Consider the following 20,974-nt stretch of genomic DNA (forward strand, 5'->3'; position numbering starts at 1 on the left):
CTTCAACCTTACCATTACCTCCCTGTAACTTATCAACCACTAATATCTTCCCTCCGTCTTCGCATAGTCCATTCCCATCTATTTTAATCCAACGTTTTCGTCACGCATAGTACAAGTGTTTCTTAAGGCTGTTTAATGACCGCAGCTCTTACAAAATACAATTATTTTTGTATCCAGCGGCATTGCTGAGAACTTTAATCCTCTGGGAGCATATAACACACAATGTAATTAACAGTTTTGGGCATAATTAATAGTCCAATTTGAAATAACTTAATTTTGTATTTATTACTTGTTTACTTTTCAGAAATAAATTAAGACTCGAGGGAAATTATTATGAATTTCTATAGAGCTCAGTAACGTGCAGTAATTTTTGAACTGTTATTACACAAACAATTGCTCGGTTTCATTGACACAGAGAGAATATCTCTGACATTTTAACACCCGAACGACTACAGAAAATCTTGAAGCAGGACTTCGATCTATTTTGTCCGTACAAGATTCAACTGGTGGAATAATTACAGCAAAGAGATCATGACAGGCGCCTAAAATACTCCCGCGATTTACTATTATTTTATTATTATTATTATTATTATTATTATTTAGTGTTCTGTCTGAGGACAGGTCCATATGAACAGGATCCTTCCATCCTTTTCTCGGACTGGGACCTGTTCATATATGTTCTTGGCAGATGATCCAGAAGTGGTTTGCCATTGCCTTCTTCTGTGTGTGAATGGAGTAATTGTTGGGATGCCACGGAGGAAAACTCCGTGTTGCCTAGACCACGGCCTTGCCCAACACAAGTTATAAATTCGGGCACCGCCGGGAATCGAACCCGAGACCCCAGGATTTACTACAGCTGATTAATGTATGTCACTCTGTCCGAGGTTTGAGATTATAAAGTCGCCATTGTTTCTAAAATTAAATGTAAAACAGATAAACTTATGAGAACAAACATATGAGTCTGAATTCAATTTATACTATAACCACGGTGTATTTCCGAAGTATAAATAACTCTTTCAACCGTCCTCAGAAGTAATGCAGCCAAACAGAGCTACGTAATTCGTTCACGAGTATGTGAATGGTTGTTAATAAAATCCAATTACTTTAGATGTTATAACTCAAAATCTGAAGAGATCATAGCAACATCATTTAAAAGCTTACTCAGATATTCCAAGTTGACTCCGTGAAAAGTTTTTGGTGGAACATTAGCGTTCTTCAACGTACAATTCATAAAGCAGAATCCTTGACAAGCGAAGGATAGTCAGTTAATCGACAGAGGACTTCTGTTCATTGAATCCGAGGGATTATAACTGGGCATATTAAAATCAACTGGTTACTGGTAAGTATTCCCACCCAGATGCAGTCAACCCACAAACACACTTATTTATTATTATTATTTAGTGTTCTGTCTGAGGACAGGTCCATATGAACAGGATCCTTCCATCCTTTTCTCGGACTGGGACCTGTTCATATACGTTCTTGACAGATGATCCAGAAGTGGTTTGCCATTGCCTTCTTCTGTGTGTGAATGGAGTAATTGTTGGGATGCGACGGAGAAACCGGGGAAGCCCCCGGAGGAAAACTCCGTGTTGCCTAGACCACGGCCTTGCCCAACACAAGTTATATATTCGGGCACCGCCGGGAATCGAACCCGAGACCCCAGGATTACAAGCCCAGCGTTCTAACCGCTAGACCACCGTGGCCATCATTTATTTATTTAGTGTTCTGTCTGACGACAGGTCCATATGAACAGGATCCTTCCATCCTTTTCTCGGACTGGGACCTATTCATATACGTTCTTGGCAGATGATCCAGAAGTGGTTTGCCATTGCCTTCTTCTGTGTGTGAATGGAGTAATTGTTGGGATGCGACGGAGAAACCGGGGAAGCCCCCGGAGGAAAACTCCGTGTTGCCTAGACCACGGCCTTGCCCAACACAAGTTATATATTCGGGCACCGCCGGGAATCGAACCCGAGACCCCAGGATTACAAGCCCAGCGTTCTAACCGCTAGACCACCGTGGCCATCATTTATTTATTTAGTGTTCTGTCTGACGACAGGTCCATATGAACAGGATCCTTCCATCCTTTTCTCGGACTGGGACCTATTCATATACGTTCTTGGCAGATGATCCAGAAGTGGTTTGCCATTGCCTTCTTCTGTGTGTGAATGGAGTAATTGTTGGGATGCCACGGAGAAACCGGGGAAGCCCCCGGAGGAAAACTCCGTGTTGCCTAGACCACGGCCTTGCCCAACACAAGTTATATATTCGGGCACCGCCGGGAATCGAACCCGAGACCCCAGGATTACAAGGTCAGCGTTCTAACCGCTAGACCACCGTGGCGGTTAGACGACACTTATGCCATCTATAAGATCCGCTTTAATACTGTCTACCCGCCTAGAACCTCCTAATGGTATTTTCCCTTCAGGTTTCCCGATCAAATTCCTGTGCATCTTCGCCTTCTCCTAGACGTTTGCTACACGCCTTTCCCATCACATGTTCCTATTTAGTTACCGTAACAAAATCTGGTGAAAATTACAAATTTTAAACTTATTATTATTATGCATATTTTCTCCAGCCTCCTATCACTTTACCCATCTTAGATGAAATTATTTTCTTCGGAGCTGTATGCTCTAAAACACGGTGTGGCTATAATAATCTGATAAATAAATTTTCTCTTTGACGTATTCAATGCTTCTAGTGACTGTAAGAGGTTCAAAGTCTGTAATTAACAACGTTACACTCTGCGGCAGGAAAATGGAAATTGATATAATGCAAAACTAGGACATCGATGTCCATGAAGGTTGTAGTGGGGGAAAAAACACGACATTTTTTTAAAAAAAAACCCATGATATTAATGATTTAGCACGAAAAGAAACAAAGAATCTTTTTAAAAAGATAGGCTTTGATTTCATTTTAAATTTTCAGTTTTCATTTCGAATTCGGTGTTACAGATTCTGGCCACTAAACGACTTCAAACGCCCTGATGTCGTATATGAATTTTTTGTATCAAATTGACTGCTTTCTGAAATTCCCTGTACCATTTTACTGTATCATTGTTTACGTCCTTTCTTCTAACCTTTATGACGATTTCGAAACATAACTTAATTTGCTCTTGTAATTTCTCATACGGTATAGCTTCTTCAGTTGAGAGCCACGAGTTTAACCACAGAAACTTTAACAGAGCGACTTGATTAATCTTATAAATGTAAACTTCATTTACGTCAGTCAATTTATCCCATATTGTAATTGGTTTACCTGGTATTGTGATGTGTTTATCATAATCTTTATTTTTGTTGGAAAATATACGAAATTGTAAGTTTCGAAGTCATAAAAATAAGAAAAATTTCTAAATGCACCCTTGATGTGACACTGAAATGGTAATTTCTTTCACACGTGACATATGCGTTGCAAGGCGTTTTAAATCGAGCGTACAACAAACAAGTGACAAGGTGTCAGGCCTATATTAATTATCTAACATATAACACTTTTAAAGTGCTCAAAAGATACACGCAAACACGTATTTAAGGCATTTAGTAAAGTAATCCTTTAAATGAGTTAAAAATAAATTAAAGTTAACGTAATAAGTCGCAAAAAAGTAATGAGATATGTCGAGTTTCATACAAATCCGTCAAAGACCTCGAAAATTCGAGTCCATTTCTGTCATTAAGTAAGTCTTATTATAAAAAAATCAATTAAAACGCCATTTATGGAATTAAATATTGGCCCTTACAACAGAGGAATCTAAACGGTGCAGAAAATGTAGAATCTACCGTACCAAGTTTGATCGAAATTGGTCAGATCGTTCTGGAGCTTGAACCTTGAGGATAGTTTTAGAATAATTTTCTTTACGAAATACGCCTAAAATTATTTTCCGAACTCGATCTCCTCCAGTCTCACCAATAAATTGGATCGTGACCTTTTGATTTATGATACCTTGAGGGCGTTTACCGACGTTAAAGCAGAACATTCTACTGTCTATAAAAGTAACTTGGCTATCTCGGTATGATTGGTTTATACACTTCTGTCCTGAGGATGAGGCATTACCTCTCTCAGAAATTTCCATAACCCACATACGAGATTATAGTGTCTCAGAAAACCTGGTATTAGTCGGCCACAGATCACTGTATTGAGTACTCAACCAAATATATTCATAATAACTAACATCGTTCTCCCATGTATACCTAGGTTTCTCAAAAGGTGTCTTTCGGGGTTCCCGGCTACAATTTTACAGACTTCATCTCCCCCCCCCCCACATGTCCAGTGTGTAACCCCCGTCTTAACCTCACTGGTTTGACCATCAATATAATGTTTGGTGTCTGGTAATTTTCTATAAATTCGACTGTCTTCAGTCTAAATATTTTCGTCAGTATTTCTTATTCAGACACCCTTAATGATGCTATCAGTAGCTCAGACAGTACAGCATAGCGGAATAGGATAATTAATAAATAATTAATTGTAATGAATATATAAGGATGTGGTCGTGGCCTATTTAATATACTATCCCGGAATCTAAGTGACGAAAATTGCATAAAACCTCAGTCAAGAGAGCCAGTTGCCGGGCTGGAATTTGAATTCGGTACCTCCTGAATAAGAACCATTCAACAGTGACATTCAATCTACAGGGTGTTCCTAAAAGATGTATGCTCTTATTTAGTGAATTAAAAAAAGACATTTATTAAATTAAACCGTTGCATTCGTCATAATTGGAAATTAGTGAATTAGCGAATCTAGTGCTCAAAATGACCACCGTTAGCTTCGTGGCGCAGTTGACAGCCACGAGTAACTGACAAGAGGTCACCAAAGCTGCTGTTGTGCGTAAATCTTTTTGAGACAAACTGTATATTTTCCCTTCAGGACGAGACACGAAGTTTCACACCCATTTGGATTAGAAACTGTTTGAATATCAGCAAATCTGCAAGAAAAATTCGATTAGTCGGCGCATTGCCCAACAATTTTATCTTGAATAATCTTGGAGCCTGCTTCATCGACTCTGAAAAATGAACGCCAACTAGGACATAGATGGAGAATACAAAGGATGAACCAGCACAATGAATTTGAAAAATAAGAAACAGATGACAAGATATTGAAAAGAATGTCCTCTCTCCAGGGTTTCTTCCGTTCGCTGGGAAGTTTGTTAAGAACGAATGCGACATACATGAAGCGTGAGAGAAATCATAAAGAGTACAAAAGTACAGATCGCTGGCCGACAAAACGTTTCGCGTAATGCACGATACATTTAACAAATGGATTTCGATTCGGGGTTAGGCTTCAAGCAGGGGAGAATTCCTTTCTTCGCCACGACATCGAAACAGGCACTGAGGCCCACTCAGTCTCCTATACAATTTCTACCTGAGTCATTTCCTCAGCAGTAAAGTGTCCGAATCGTGAATCTAAATGTCGAGGTTAGAAATACCTCCTCTTCACCATACGCCTGAGTAACGTAGTGCGTATTTAAGCAACAGGTCCTACTTTAGACAAAAGATAAAAAAGACTGTGGTATCGTATTACATAAAACAATTATTCCGTGTGTAATTTATCCGCTAAAGAGAAAATTTTATAGCGTGTAAAATTTATCTCGTGTGCAGAAACTTTAAAGAAAATCTGCAGAGATTTTAACACTTGGCTTTAAGGTTTTTCCACTCTACCTCACCGGATTATTGTTCCAAAGAAAATTTAAAGAAAAAAAATTGCATTTACATGCTCTAAACACATTTTACCATCCCCAGAAAAATAATAACTTACACGGTACGTATGTTAATAATAGTAACTTCTGTAATTCCTATCTCGAATGTTAATAAGATCACAGCCAATGAGATACACAAAGTTTCTGATCCGAACAAGGACTTTGTAGGTTTTTAAGGACGGAATTTCAAGTCCTTTCAAAGTAATCATTTATTTTCGAACTTCATTATTAAGTGGATACGTCGGATCCGAGTAAATTATCATTTATATGATCGTCACTCATTTGTTAAGATTGTTTTAATGCCCTTCAACATGCGAAAATATTTTCGTTTCAACTGTCAGAGGTTAAATCAACACTCGTGAGAAAGTTATGTTCACTGCAGTAGCATATATGAGGAAAGCTAATTCGTCTCGTAATGCCAAGATATTCATTTTAGTTACAGTCTACTTTCTAAAGCCGTTTTAATTTCAAAGAATTTGTTTCTCTTACAGCTAGTTACATCCTCCTACGAGGAAAGGAACATTTTCCCTGTTTCTTGTTAAAAACAAATGTTTGTGTGTTTGCGTCTGCATCTCTATGAAGAAAAGCAGAAACGCATTATAACTTGTGTTTGTTACGAGGGAAATTTATTCCTAGCCTCTTTGTGTGTAGCAGGCAGAGCATAAACAGAATCACAATACTTGTTCCTCAATGAAACTTGTTTTGTAGCCCACAAAAACTCATACACACGCATATATATATATATATATATATATATATATATATATATATATATATATCCCCAAACATGAGAATTTAAATAGCACGTGGATAACATATTTTCATAAACGTAGTGTGGTGTCCAAATCATTACAGTTAAATCACTGCATCAACATTAGATAAATCGAGATTACGTAAACTCATGAAACTCAAATACTTGCACTACATTCATCTAATTTATGATGGAAATGTCAAAAGTCAAATTCATGTTAAAGTTTAGATGTCTTTTAATGAGGAGCTTCATAATTTATAGTCATGAATCATGCATGGAGTTAATTATAAATCATACTTTTTGGCCAGAAAACCTGAAAGGAAATTACAATTTGGAAGATTAGGCGAAGATGGAATATACATCTCTAATATTACTTAATGGAATAAGACGTGTGGGTGTCGGCTTAATTTTAGTAGCTCCGGTAAGACAAGATACAGTAGCGAGGTTGTGGAAAAACTTTAATGAACGTTTTGATACCACAAAAGGTGGGGAAATTCCTTTAATATTTCTGCGTTACCAACTTCTAAAAAATAATATAATCCACAGAGTTATATGTATAATCCAAATTGATCATAAGTACTAATTTCACATGAAAACCTCACGTTCATCATCGTAATCACAAAAACCTGAGAAACTTTAATCCAGTCCACGACTTTACACACTATTTCAATAAAATTCACTTCAACATTATCCAACACATTTCGGTTATCCAAGTGGTCTCCCTTCTCAAAGATTTCTAAAAAAAATATTATGCCTGCATTTTTCATTTATCCCAAATCTAAATATGTTACCCAGCAAAGCTCTTAAAGATCTTTGAATTTTTTTTCATTAGAGACAAAGTTTCACACATATACAAAACAATGGGTAAATTTTTGTGTACCGAATAATGTTGAACTATTATAATAACAGATTAATGTCAGTATGTCCCTTGCAGGGGATTCATTGTGGCCTGGCCGTACAACGTGAGTAGGAGAACATCACGTAAACGCGTGTTAATTGGTTAACTATCCTGAATAACGATTAGTGGCCTCAGGCTTGGTACTTTGGTGATAATCGTCCTTCTGGTATCTGGTAGCCAGTCACCATTATTTCTAGTGTACAGCAGGTAATATAAAGGTTTTGCTTCAGGGTTTAATAACATATAATATCTGAAAGAAAATTAAATAAATATGGAAAACTTTAACTCAAGTGCATTCTACATACTGTATTTACCACTTATTATAAACAAATCTAACTTTACTACATATATAAACCGAACAATGATAAATCAATTATTTTATTGTGTATTTCATTAATAATACACTAAATCTAAAATATTCTACATATAAGTTCTGTACCTTTAGAGAGACCTAGTATGCGACTGTAATCTTGAGACTTGCAAGGAATGCAGGGAGTCCGAAGTGTTAAAGGCAGACCCCACTTTCTCACCCCACAAGTCTCAAGATTACAGTCTTACGCTGTATATATTTCATGTACCAATTTCTTGTACTATGGATCATTTTATAAACCAAATACTCTTATGTGAACTTTGTGTAAAGCGGGAAATATATTTCCCACGGTTGGAAACAAAATTCTCGCATCAACTCTCATCATACGGCAAATACGAACTCTGATTCAAATCCGTTAAGTCGCTTTAGGGATTTAACATACGAACACATAGTAGACTACATCATCAGCCTGCTTTCATTTAACGGGTGTTTTATAAACAGTCTTAAAAAGGTAAAAGTTACAGTTAATGTTATTCAGGCACAGAAAAAAGTGGTAGTGGAACCAAGGTTCCGGAGAATTAGACGTAAATACGTCTATACGGAAAGGAAGTTTATATATTGGCTTTATTCTAAATATTTCCATTATACATGCTTTACAATTGAGTAAACTTTGATTAAGACTTTGCTTATTTAACTTGAATTAGTTACGCTTAAGATGGGTCTGTGGTAGCTGAATGTAATGTAATGAAATGTTTTATAGGTAACAACAATGCCGAGTAAACAGACGACGTTTCCTAGGTAACGTAACAAAGAAGTTACACTTTTTCGTTTCCCTTTTTCGTAACACTTTTTCGTAAAACTTTTTTGCCGAATGACCCTTCCTCATAGACGTATTTACGTCAATAAGTCTGTTTAGTAAGGCATGGTTACGGTTGGCAAATCTGAATTGATTGTGCGACAAACAGATATTTGTTGTCTTTTAAGTTACGTCCCGAGACGTTTCCAAGGAAAACGTGAGCAGGCAATTAGATCTCCTATATGCTGAAGGCCTGACAACATTACATAACATAAATAACAATTCAGTGAACTTTCGCTAATGGTATAAATTTCTCTGCACCGTCATTAAATACGTTTAAAGGTAAATAAATTTCCAAACCTAAAGTTTCGTGAACAACTTAAGACGGTACTTAGGTACTTTAATGTACATAGGCCAGGATACATTATACATCAATAATTATACACTTTAGTGATTTATGGGTACAGGATTAACAACCTTTCAGAATAAAACATTTCTGTGTCATGAAAGTTTAATATCAACATGGATTTTAAGTAACTGTCTCAGTATCGTATCTAATAGCTGGCTTCTATTACGCGGTATCAACTTGCAGATTCTGTTACAATATGTATGTAGATAATTTTCCTTAGAATAGACTTAAATAATGTAAAGGATAACCTGAAATATCAGTGTTAAACATACAGAAATAAGTCTCAAAAATCAATTAAATATTTCAAAACCTGTAAGTGACAAAGCTATTCAAAGAACATAGGCCACTCCATTACATTCATACACACACACACACACACACACACGGAAAGTTCCTACGTGATTTTGACTCAGCTTTATCATTTCAGGATTGCCTGATGTTGTAAAAGTTTTACTTGACAGAGCGCTGAACACGAAAACAGTATAAATTCTGGTACTGCTTGTAACATCAGTGTTACAGTTTTCATTTTATGTTGTTGTTTTTTTTTGACAAAAGTTAGAGTGGTTGGATTTTGACGCAAATGTTCGTCTGCTAACCAACACGTCTTCAGTTTCTGTCCCTCCTTCCCGTTCCATTACCACCAGTAGCTACGTCAAACTGACGCATAGGAAGACAAAAATATTCTAGAAACTTCTATACAAAACATGTGAGTATTTTTCACATGTTACATAAAGTTACAAAGTAATGACAGTATATCCACATGATATATCACTCACACGACATACCGAATTCATCAAACGTGGTGGCTTACGCGATCATTTGTTGTCAATAATTTTGGTTCATTTCGGTATAGTCCTCTACGTCACTTTTACATGTCAACTCAATAACATTCTTCATACACGGTCTATCACATAAACACAAACTTTGTTAATCTTCACAACTTTTATATTTTATTCGTTAACATCGTTTTATTTATTTAGTGTTCTGTTTGACGACAGGTCCATATGAACAGGATCCTTCCATCCTTTTCTCGGACTGGGACCTGTTCATATACGTTCTTGGCAGATGATCCAGAAGTGGTTTGCCATTGCCTTCTTCTGTGTGTGAATGGAGTAATTGTTGGGATGCCACGGAGAAACCGGGGAAGCCCCCGGAGGAAAGCTCCGTGTTGCCTAGACCACGGCCTTGCCCAACACAAGTTATAAATTCGGGCACCGCCGGGAATCAAACCCGAGACCCCAGAATTACAAGGCCAGCGTTCTAACCGCTAGATCACCCTGGGTTATTTAACTGCACGTTTTAAAAATCCGAAGGGTACGGTGATGTTAATTTCGATATTTAAATAATCTTGACAGAATAGATATTGACCTATATTAATGTCCTGTGAAGAGAGGCTAATTATAATACATGAGCGTGTGTGTACAACATGAATAATGTTTTAAAACAGGGTATTAAAAGAATACTGTGGAACACACACCTATCATATATTTTAGTTCATTATCATATAAATATCAACATGTAAATCATTCGAAATGGTAAGTGGTAATCTCCAGTATCACTGTAATTGAAATTTAAATTTACGTGTCAGACTGATGTCGATAACTGATATACATTTAAATATAATCACAGGAGGATGGATGTGATTACTCATTACGAATATACCGTACAGATTCTGTAATGACGTAGCATCTTGTTTTATTTGTAATAAATTCTTATATCAAAATATCGTCACTTACAACAAATCCATACTTCCGTGTTATTTCATCGTCTTTTAACAAGGCCACCGTTTAAGTTGACAACTGTGTTCCGATAAGAAAGTTTGTGGTCGATATTTTTGGATTAGAGGTGGGTGTGAGGATGTGCGTTTCATTTAACTGTCCCAGAATAAGATTGAGCAACAGACGTTATAAACACTGCAATGAAACTTCTGGCTCCATAAATTTCTTTGGCTGGTTTAGGAACTATCAGTTTTACACTAAGATTTCTACTCAGTTTCCTAGAATAATAACTAAGTAATCACTCAGTCTCACTTAATGGACTACGTGTTACTGAACGTTGATTAAAATTACTACCAGATTGATAATCATAACAGCTTTTCTTCAAACGGGTAACGCTGTGTCACATTTTTCGTGTTGGGTAAAAGCTTTAACTGTCTGAGAAATAAAAAAAATAAAAATGTGTCAACCTAAGCTTTAGAATACGTCAATAAACCCGTTTCACTGTTATCAGTGTCGGCACAGGCTCAAAACTATTGCCTACTGAATATCGCTTGTTTGTAGAAGTCACGTAAAGATCTTTCTGGCTTCCAGTCGAAATTCCGTAGACACATTCGATTTCAAGTAAAATGTACTATTATGTATTTTATTTTAACTAACTACACAAGGAGAATGAATAGTAGAATAATTAAGTCCGTCCGTCCGTCCGTCCGTCCGTCCGCATATTTTATCCACAGACTGACGAACTTTCTCGTAGACAGCAATTATACTTCTTTCATGAGGTCCTAGGTTCACGTCTCGTCCTGGAGGTCAGGTGTCATGACTGAGCTGAGTGTTATCATATTTTTCCTCAGTCCCTTCCAAACCACGCCCTATTCCTACCATATCCTTTATTGTTTGTAATTCGCTAATCGCCCTTCAGTTCCACCTGACAATAATTAAAAGCGTTGTTACATAACCAAGAAAACAATAATCTCCTCCCAAACTAATTTACAGATTTCGAAGAAATTTAATTTGTTGGTTAATATCAGTGTAGCAACTTTAGGAGGGTTTCACGTCATTACGCCTATGGACCTACTACAATTTCAGATTTACGATGCTCAAATAAAGCAGAATTAGCCTCTTAAAGAAAGCACGTCGCACGAAAACAATTGTAATTTACGTTAAATATGAACACCATTTATACCTGGCTTCATAATACTAGTTTTCATATAAAGTTTATCAAAAATCTGGCAAATATTAAATTTCATAACTGATGAAAAATATGACAAACGCATAAAAATGTTGCAAACATGGACAAGCAATCAGTCCGTTAACAGGATTCCTAAGAAAAAATTTCCCATCCAAAGCGTAAATAATTTATTCTTCGGTTGAATTAAAACGTCGCTTCAACTGGAAATTATTATCAAATGTGATGGAAGAATGACCACAAATTGTGTGTAGATACAAATTTAAAAACCTTCGATTGAGGTAAATTTCAATGTAACTAATATCCCAGCATTAATTTGTAGAGACTCGGGTAAATCGTCAATATTAACATGACAAAAAATCATTTTTAAGCAGATTTCTAAAAAAAACAATTCTTCAAACTGAACGAGAGTTTATCAAAAATGAGAAACCAGTGTTTTTTTAAAATCTTGTATGTTCAGTATTCTGTAATTATATATAATAACGATGGGCATTCGTTTGTACAACGATAATAATCTTCATTATATCCGACTCTAAACTTACGTCTCAGATTCCAAAAGGCTTTAACGAGTTGAGAATTGGCCGGCTGTAATCAGGGTACAATTCTACAGAGCTTAAGTCTTCCGTGGCCAATGCAACGGGCATTAATATCTGGAAAGAGATGGCTTGTGGATAAAACTGGTTGCAGGATTAATTTCAGTTCTATCGGTTTGTAACAATTATTTTCGTTTGAGAACAGTTGAAATCTCAAACGTTATAAAACCTCTTACTTAAAAATCTGCTCGTGTCTAATCGCTTTGACTGTCGTTTCATAATACCATTACTAATACCATTACGGTTTTCAAATAATGCATGAGAATACATCTCAAGAAATGGATATTTTTTAAACTAATTACTTGTACAACATAAAATATTGCAACGACATTTCAGACATTCAATCTGACAGAGATAATTAATTAAATACTGGATCTACGAATATAAACTTCTGTAAGAAAATAGACTATAAACATACCTAAAATTGCAACAACAACAAAAACATGTATCAGATATGACGATATGGGTTGCTACGCCGTAAACTGTATCCATCTTCAGGTGTTAATTGGTATCATATCTACCTGCGAGTCCGTACGATGTAACCTAAAACCTGTCACGTATTAAATATGTTTGTAAATCGATAATTATAAGCTTGGTGATGGAATATGTAACACATAATCTGCATTAAACTAATAATACTTCCTAAACAAAATGACAATATTAATAAATAAAAATAAAATAGCAACATTCTGTATGTAACATAGACCGAAACTGCAACTTCTCACAACCTAACCTAACCTAACCATAAATTAGGTAAACTTTGTTGGTAGATTATAAACTTAAACTACATGTATCAGATTTCAGGTTCTAAGGGCCTTGAAGATATAAATACAACACGAAAGATATTGGACTGTAGGCCTGTACAATAGGAGTGTAGGCTTTGTGGGCTCTGCGTGGAATCTAAACATTGATTCCACACTCTCCAGTATTCATTACGTAACTAGTGACCCTAGAAAACTGTCGATGTGACACTGTTCTGTTAGAGAAAGATGTTTGCAGTTTTCTTAATTAAATTCTCTCGCACACTAAAGTTAGTCTGTCTGTCCTCGTTCTCAGTATGTATGCATCCTAACCACTCGACTAAATTACCCGTTATACACACATGTTCTGTCCTTACGTATGATGTACCTATATATACCGAGTGTCACAGATGAACCTTTATCATTTCTGCTATGTATTCGAGAGGTCACGGGGTTAAATTTCATTTCGGACCCCCCCCCCACTAGAACTAAGAAATAGGTCGTGGCAATGTATCGTCGCATATTTTTTGGAAGTGAAGTTTATCATTAGAGGAATGATAATTATCAGGGGGAAATGCAACACTCGATACAGTGTCTGTCCCACCAACGACAATTTTCAAAGATGGCATTCGGACTGAAATGAAATCGTGGTGATAACCTGGCGTATAACTCCTGTCCTATGGCACTCCGAAAGTATAAAAAAGTTACTATATCGTCATAAATTTCGTGACATGCCACATACCATAAAGATACGAGGCGCGTCCACAAAGTAAGTTTCCCACTCGTCCCACAGCTAGCAAACCTTATATTGCGCGAAGCGACTGTGCGTACGTGATAGAGCAATGACGTAACATGGCGCATGCACTAACGGTACTTCCCGCGTTCTCATAGTAGCATCGTTGCAGCTGTTGAAGATGGAGGTTCTTATTCCAGCTCCCGCCGACTGTGAAGTGCGGTCAGTGATAACGCTAGGCCGCACACGGCTCGACGGACAGCAAGTCTCCTGCAGGAGTTCAGCTGGGAGGTGTTTAATCATCCACCCTACAGCCCGGACCTCGCTCCCAGTGATTTCCATCTTTTCCTACACCTCAAGAAATTCCTGTCCGGTCAGCGTCAGCGTTTTGAGAATGACAGAGAGGCGGAGATGGTTGTCACACAGTGGTTCCAATCCCAGGCGGCAGACTTCTACGACACAGGTATTCAAAAGTTGGTACCACGGTATGACAAATGTCTCAATTCCGGTGGCGAATATGTTGAAAAATAGCTGGACACTTGCTGTATCTGTTGCAATAAATATTTCCATGAAATTGTGTTTTGTTTCTGTAAACGGCCCCAGGGAAACTTACTTTGTGGACGAGCCTCGTATATTTAAATAAATTAAGGTTAGACTCTGAATTTCAGGAAAAAAAAATTCATTTAGACGCTTGATAATAAAACAATAAAATTCTTTTACGTTACATTTGCAATAAATGTTACAGAATTAAATTCCTGGCTTCTGTAAATACTTTTACGTAGTCTTGACCACCGATGCACTATTCCGCATATTTTTAAATTAGTGTAACTTTTCGTGTAAAACGAATTACGTGTTCTGAGTTTCTCTGCGAGAGAAGAATTTTCTCATCAGAATTTTACTTACAAAATTTATGAAGGGCATACAGGGAATATCACATTCATATAGCAATCACTCATTCAAAAGCGTAATATGCGTGTTGCTTCTTACTGAAAAATTACGGATGTAAAGAAATAGATTGGATAACAGATTGTCAGGTGAGCATTATGCAAATACGTACACCTCACACAAATTTAAACACCGTACAAAAACACGTATCTGAATTCACTTAAACTGTTTTATATATTTGCCTTTCAGTTGCTGAATCTTATCGTCACTCATACGTTGTAATCTTCAGTTCAGAGCAAGCATTATGAATATATATATATATATATATTAAATCACATTTTATCCCAAATTATTTTCAATATAACTTAACTTCAGTTATTTATTTTAATCCGTCTGATCACAATATAATTTTTTATTTAAAATTTCTTATAATTAAGATAATAAAATATCATTCATGTTCCATATCGATTGATCGAAATGTAAATCGATCAATCGATATGGAACATGAATGATATTTTATTATCTTAATTATAAGAAATTTTAAATAAAAAATTATATTGTGATAAGACGGATTAAAATAAATATTTTTTATAATATTCACAATATGACGCAATTACACTATCTTACGAATTACTTCAGTTATAAATTTGTATTTATTTTGCTCAGATTGAAATCTTTATGGTGACTTGTCTAATTTATAGATTCTCTTTTTATGTTAAACCCCATGTATTATTATTGTATTTATAAAAGTCCTCCGATAAATTCTACAGTCGGCAGTCAAGACCAGTTTAAATTATGCATCTCGTTTCTTTAATATCAATTGTACTATTATCCTCTTAACTATAATATTAAAGCTCAACATATTATCAACGCTGGTTGTTCTGTGAATTACACACTTCGTCGTGAACTCCCATACAGACATCTGCTTTCGTGTCACATTGGGCTCAGACCTGTAGTAACACACGAATTGCTAAAACACATCACGTCTCTTACGAACTTCCAGTAAAGTTCTTAGGACGAGTATAAGTTTACGCGAATGGAATTGAGTGGATTTTCAAAAGGAAGGTCTAAATTGTGTCGCGTATCGTAACTTCATTGCTTCACACTACCAACCGTCTAAAACTTTAAAATTTTACCATCTGACGCTGACAATTACCCGATTTTCTTTTACAATATTTAATTGTTTTTTTAGCTGGGAGAGACTTTCACGTGCAGAAGCATGAATATCATTCAACAATCACGGTCTAGGCATCACGGAGTTTTCCTCCGGGGGCTTCCCCGGTTTCTCCGTGGCATCCCAACAATTACTCCACTCACACACAGAAGAAGGCAATGGCAAACCACTTCTGATCATCTCTGCCAAGAATGTATATATGTATGAGCAGGTCCCTGACAACCTGAAGAGGTTGGAAGGATCCTGTTCATAATATATGGACCTGTCGTCAGACAGAACACTACAAATAAAAAATAAAAAAGTTCACAGATCTGATTTATAGCAGACACAAATCCATTAATGGAGGTAATTAACAACAGAATGTGTCTTGAAATTCTCATGGCAGTGAAGATGTCTAAGTTATTATACCTTATGGACTTTTACGTAGAAACCAATATTTTATGGGAACATACCTTCTCTATCTTCATGGTACGCCCGGAATATTTAAACACCACCTTCCCTGAAACGTTATCTACCTAAACGTCCACATGGCGTTACAACCCATAAGACAAACATCGATAACAATACGAATAATATCTTAGTATATCAATTGGTGGAGAGGTAAGGATGTGGAAGGAGAGAGAGAGCTATAGCCTACTCCGATTGAATAAAATGAGTTATCACATAATGAGGGTTTCGTAATTTAAAAACCGACTGCAGTGTAATAGCCTAGAGCATAATTTCTAATTTCCTCCGCTCGCAACATTTTCGGTATCAGAAATTATAAATATCAGTCCCAAATTAAAACTCACAGAGGGTAAAAAAATTGCGTAATCAGTGCGGTTCTCGTATGATATACAAAATAAAAGCCCCAAAGAAATCTTATATTGAAAACACTTTTCTGGAGCTTACAAATAATAAATTAATCTTTCGTCTTTACTTATTACAAATTATCATAATATTGGTAATAATGTCACAGAACCGAAATCTTACGGGATATTTGGCACCAAGCGTAATGCAGTGGCAAATTTGAATACTACATAATTCGACTCTGAGCTACACTGAATAGAAACTTCCTCATAAACTAATCGAGGAAATTTCATTGGACCATGTCGAGCTGTTGCAAATCCTGTCCTGGCATGCTGTTTAAAATATCAGCGTCAAGGATTTCAGAGGCAGAGTCGAGTTGTTAATAAGCGGGAACAAGCCTTGGGGTTAGGTTAGTCTCCAACGCCTTACCTTTGAGCATAAACCCTGTCGTGTTATCCACGTATAATGGAATTTGTTGTGAATAGAACGTCAGCTATTTTGGTGGGACAATCTCGGAAGCTCGGATGACGCTTTCGATGATGGACACTTTATTACAGGTGTTGTTACACTAATCATGTTCTTGAGATAAATTAATTTTTATGCAAATGTCAATACTGTATGGGCTGAAACTTGTCAAGGATCAATGTACAGTATTCGGGATGAATCTGTGCGTTCCACGTCCGTTAAAAGTAAATGTCAAGAGTTGTGGGATAAGGAAACATTTACTATCCACACAAAAAACATTACTTCCCAACGGCAGTATTTTGTAGCTGGCTGTCTCAGATCCCGTGATAGTAATGTCTTTAGTTTACGTAGTATATGCGGTTTTTCGTTCTACCGCAAGCTAATGACGTAAGATAAACGCACATTTTGGTCCCAGTTACTACAACTTTTATTCAAGACACTTTTCTCTACGATGAATATTTAGCGAGGTGTAGAAAAGGCCTTAGTATTTAGGTTCTAAAGTGATACGAAATCTTTAACCGAATTAAAGTTAATTAAACTTACTATAACACTCGTTACATATCATGTCATATATAAAATTTATCGAATTTTGTCAAATAAAACAGATTTCATATCCAAAAGAATGTCTCCCTCTGTACTTGTTGACGAAGAAATTTTCGATTTTAAGGCAGATGACGGATGAGTCCAAAATAAATAAATTAACAATATAACAAAATCGAAAAAAGACGTTCTGTGTATAACCGAAAGTAATATTTTACCTTATAAGCGAAACATGGTCATATTTCTGGAATTTAACGTTCTTAACAAACGTTCGTAATGAGACAAGATTACACGAGGAAAATTTTGAAAATATTTGGTTAAAATGAAACTAAAATTACTGATTTCGGAATTGTACGAGAATATTTTTGATACGATACGAAATGTTACCCCTTGACTGCGATATTTTTACACTACGGTCAAAATATATATCTTAAATTATGATTTGTATTTAACAGCTGTAATAGAGAAGAAACATTCTGTTCGAATGCATGCAGGTCTAGTGCAGACTTGGATTCAACCACAAAGTAATATCAACACATATCCTAGTCGGTCCACTGGGGGTTGGTTGCTGAAGACTGAAGTCGAACTGAAGGGGCGGATTGCTGAACGAATCTGGTGATGACATCTGCCTTTTTTTACTCCTATAGAGTTATGAATATGCCAATGAATACTGATTCTATATGAAGATAGGGAACGTTCTGTCTGTATTGATTATCGAAGTGATGTATTGAATTAAAATCGTGAATGTAAATATAAACTGCTTTACAAGGGAGGTCATATAACAAGAATGACCCCATCACAATCCCGACAGTAAATCCTGACGATCATATTCAATTATACCGCTGTTATTGTAATATCAAATTCCGGTTTACATTTTGTCCCGTGAGGATGTTTCATTTTTATGACAATTACATTTTTCCTTTCTTTCAATTATTATTAAATTTAAATAGATTAAATCTAACATGTCTTCTGAGTTGTGACGTCATGTGCATTTGTAGGTTAGTATTGTAATAATCGGAACAAAAATTGTCAGTGGAACCAAGGTTCCGGAGAATTTGACGTAAATACGTCTTTATGGAAAGGAAGTTTATATATTGGCTTTATTCTAAATAAGTATATATTAAATTTTGTCCATCTAATCACTATAATTCTTATTAAATATTAAAATATTACAATAATTAACATTTAAAATATTTAAAATATTAAATGATGTTCTTTATCGAAATATTCTAAATATTTCCTTTATAAATGTTTTACATTTGAGATAAGTTTGATTAAGAATTTGGTTATTTAACTTGAATTAGTTACGCTTAAGATGGGTCTGTGGTAGATGAATGTAATGTAAAGTAATGTAATGTAATGTAACGTTTCCTAGGTAACAACAATGCCGAGTAAACACGACGTTCCCTAGGTACACTTGTTACCGGATCTTACATATGACGTTTCCCTTTTTCGTTACACTTTTTTGCCGAATGACCCTTCCTTATAGACGTATTTACGTCAAAATAATGACATACGCTATAACAGTTGTATTTATCCAAGAAATTACAGATGGAAACAAAGGATGGTTTAAGAATTTAATTTTTCAAACATGGGGTACAGTTGCTAAAGGAGAAATTACTTGAACTTTCTAATAACATATGTCAATGTCTTCAAATACCAAAGGACAGGGAAACACGTTTGGTTATCAGAATACACAAAAAATGACCTAAAAACGAAAGCAATAATTTTAGATGTATTACATTACTATCAACTGCTTCCAAATTGTATGCAAACATACTTAGAAATAAATTGAATTCATTCATTAGTGGAAGAACAATGCGGTTTTACGGCAGGAAGAAGCACTATGGATGTTATATTTACACTTCTACATATTATCCAAAAAAAAAAAAAGTTTAAAGTTCTCCAGAATTTATATTATTCATTGGCTACGAGAAAGCATGTGACAGTTTGAATCGTGGCATGTTTTAAATGAAGAAATCATAGTTAAAATTAATAAGAGCATCACAAAGGCTTTATACAAATTTAAAAAATTGTTTTAATTATTTAAATGGACGAACCTCAGAACCCATAATTACCAATAAACGGGTAAGGCAAGGATGTGGACTACCCCATCTTTATTTATTATATTTATTGGTAGAATAGTTAAAGAATGGAAACAAACTATAAGTAAAGGAATTCAGTTAACAAGGATTAAAGTAATTAAGACAATAATGAATGCAGATGATAAAGAATTAATAACAAAATTTGAAAAAAAGTTCAATTTGCAGCATACCAGCTAACAAAAATTTCGCACAAATATAATATGAAAATTTCCACTTTAAAATCCAAAACAATGGAAATATGAAGAAAAAATATGACACTAAAAATATAAACAGAAGGGAAAATAACAGAGCAAGTTTCTGATTTTACATACGTGGTAAATACTTTTTCAGACCACAAAAATGATATAGACTTAATTTTACAGAAATATAATAAATTTATTGGTTTTAATTTGGTAAACAAATGACAGTTGATACGAAATTGTATTTATATAATAATAATCCATGGCGTAACAGCCCTCTGAGAGCCGAAGCCGACTTCACATGTCTAAGCAGAGGTGAACGATCATTCAACCAGAAATAGGGTGACGTGTGGTCAGCACGACGAACCCCCAGCCATTGCTAGTTTGTATTTAAACAGCATTACCTCAAAATCAGCACTCACTTACGGCAGTTAAATATGGCGTGTTCTGCTACGGGTCTTATGGGAAAACCACGCAAGATTTTTCAATCACGAGCCGTGAGCGAACAAACACGTCAACCCGCAATTATCGAGTTTAAATATCACGAACAGTATTTACTAAAGGGAAATTCGATAGTGTCTTACAAATCCATCTTCTGGAACTCAGGTGCAATTTTCAGGGTTAGTTAATCAGATCCTTATCCAGAAACAGAATTTGCCTTAGCGCCATTCTTCCCTAGTGCTTACTATCAGAACTACAGAGAACATCTTTGCCGGGATTCGAAGAAAGGAACCATATTTCTCTCGCCCAGGGGTGATGCGGTCAACAGCGCCCGGGCACCTCAAAAATCATCTTTAAAATTAATCAAGTATAATAAAAACCTGGCATTTCTAAGGGCAAATAAAATTGCAAATTTTTCTTAGTGCCTACTCTCGTTATTTTTAAATTTATTTCCTTCTTATAGAGAACACATTTAATATTAATTATTGACCTTTTATATGTAGTAGGGAATAAGCAAATTATAACAGAGTAATTCGCTTTGTAATTTCTTCAACTACCAACAATGTTGTTACCTAG

General features: G+C 35.7%; 1 protein-coding gene across 2 annotated transcripts in view; it reads right to left on the reverse strand.

Moving 5' to 3' along the window:
• Positions 1-20,974, reverse strand: part of LOC110838846 (cell adhesion molecule 2-like) — a 316,884-nt gene that overhangs the window by 284,937 nt on the left and 10,973 nt on the right. The gene's annotated exons all lie outside the window — the stretch shown is intronic.

Source organism: Zootermopsis nevadensis, unplaced genomic scaffold (genome assembly GCF_977971745.1).
Source record: "Zootermopsis nevadensis isolate Lab colony 2312 unplaced genomic scaffold, Znev_1.0 Znev_ptg000005l, whole genome shotgun sequence".
Taxonomy (NCBI): Eukaryota; Metazoa; Arthropoda; class Insecta; order Blattodea; family Termopsidae; genus Zootermopsis; species Zootermopsis nevadensis.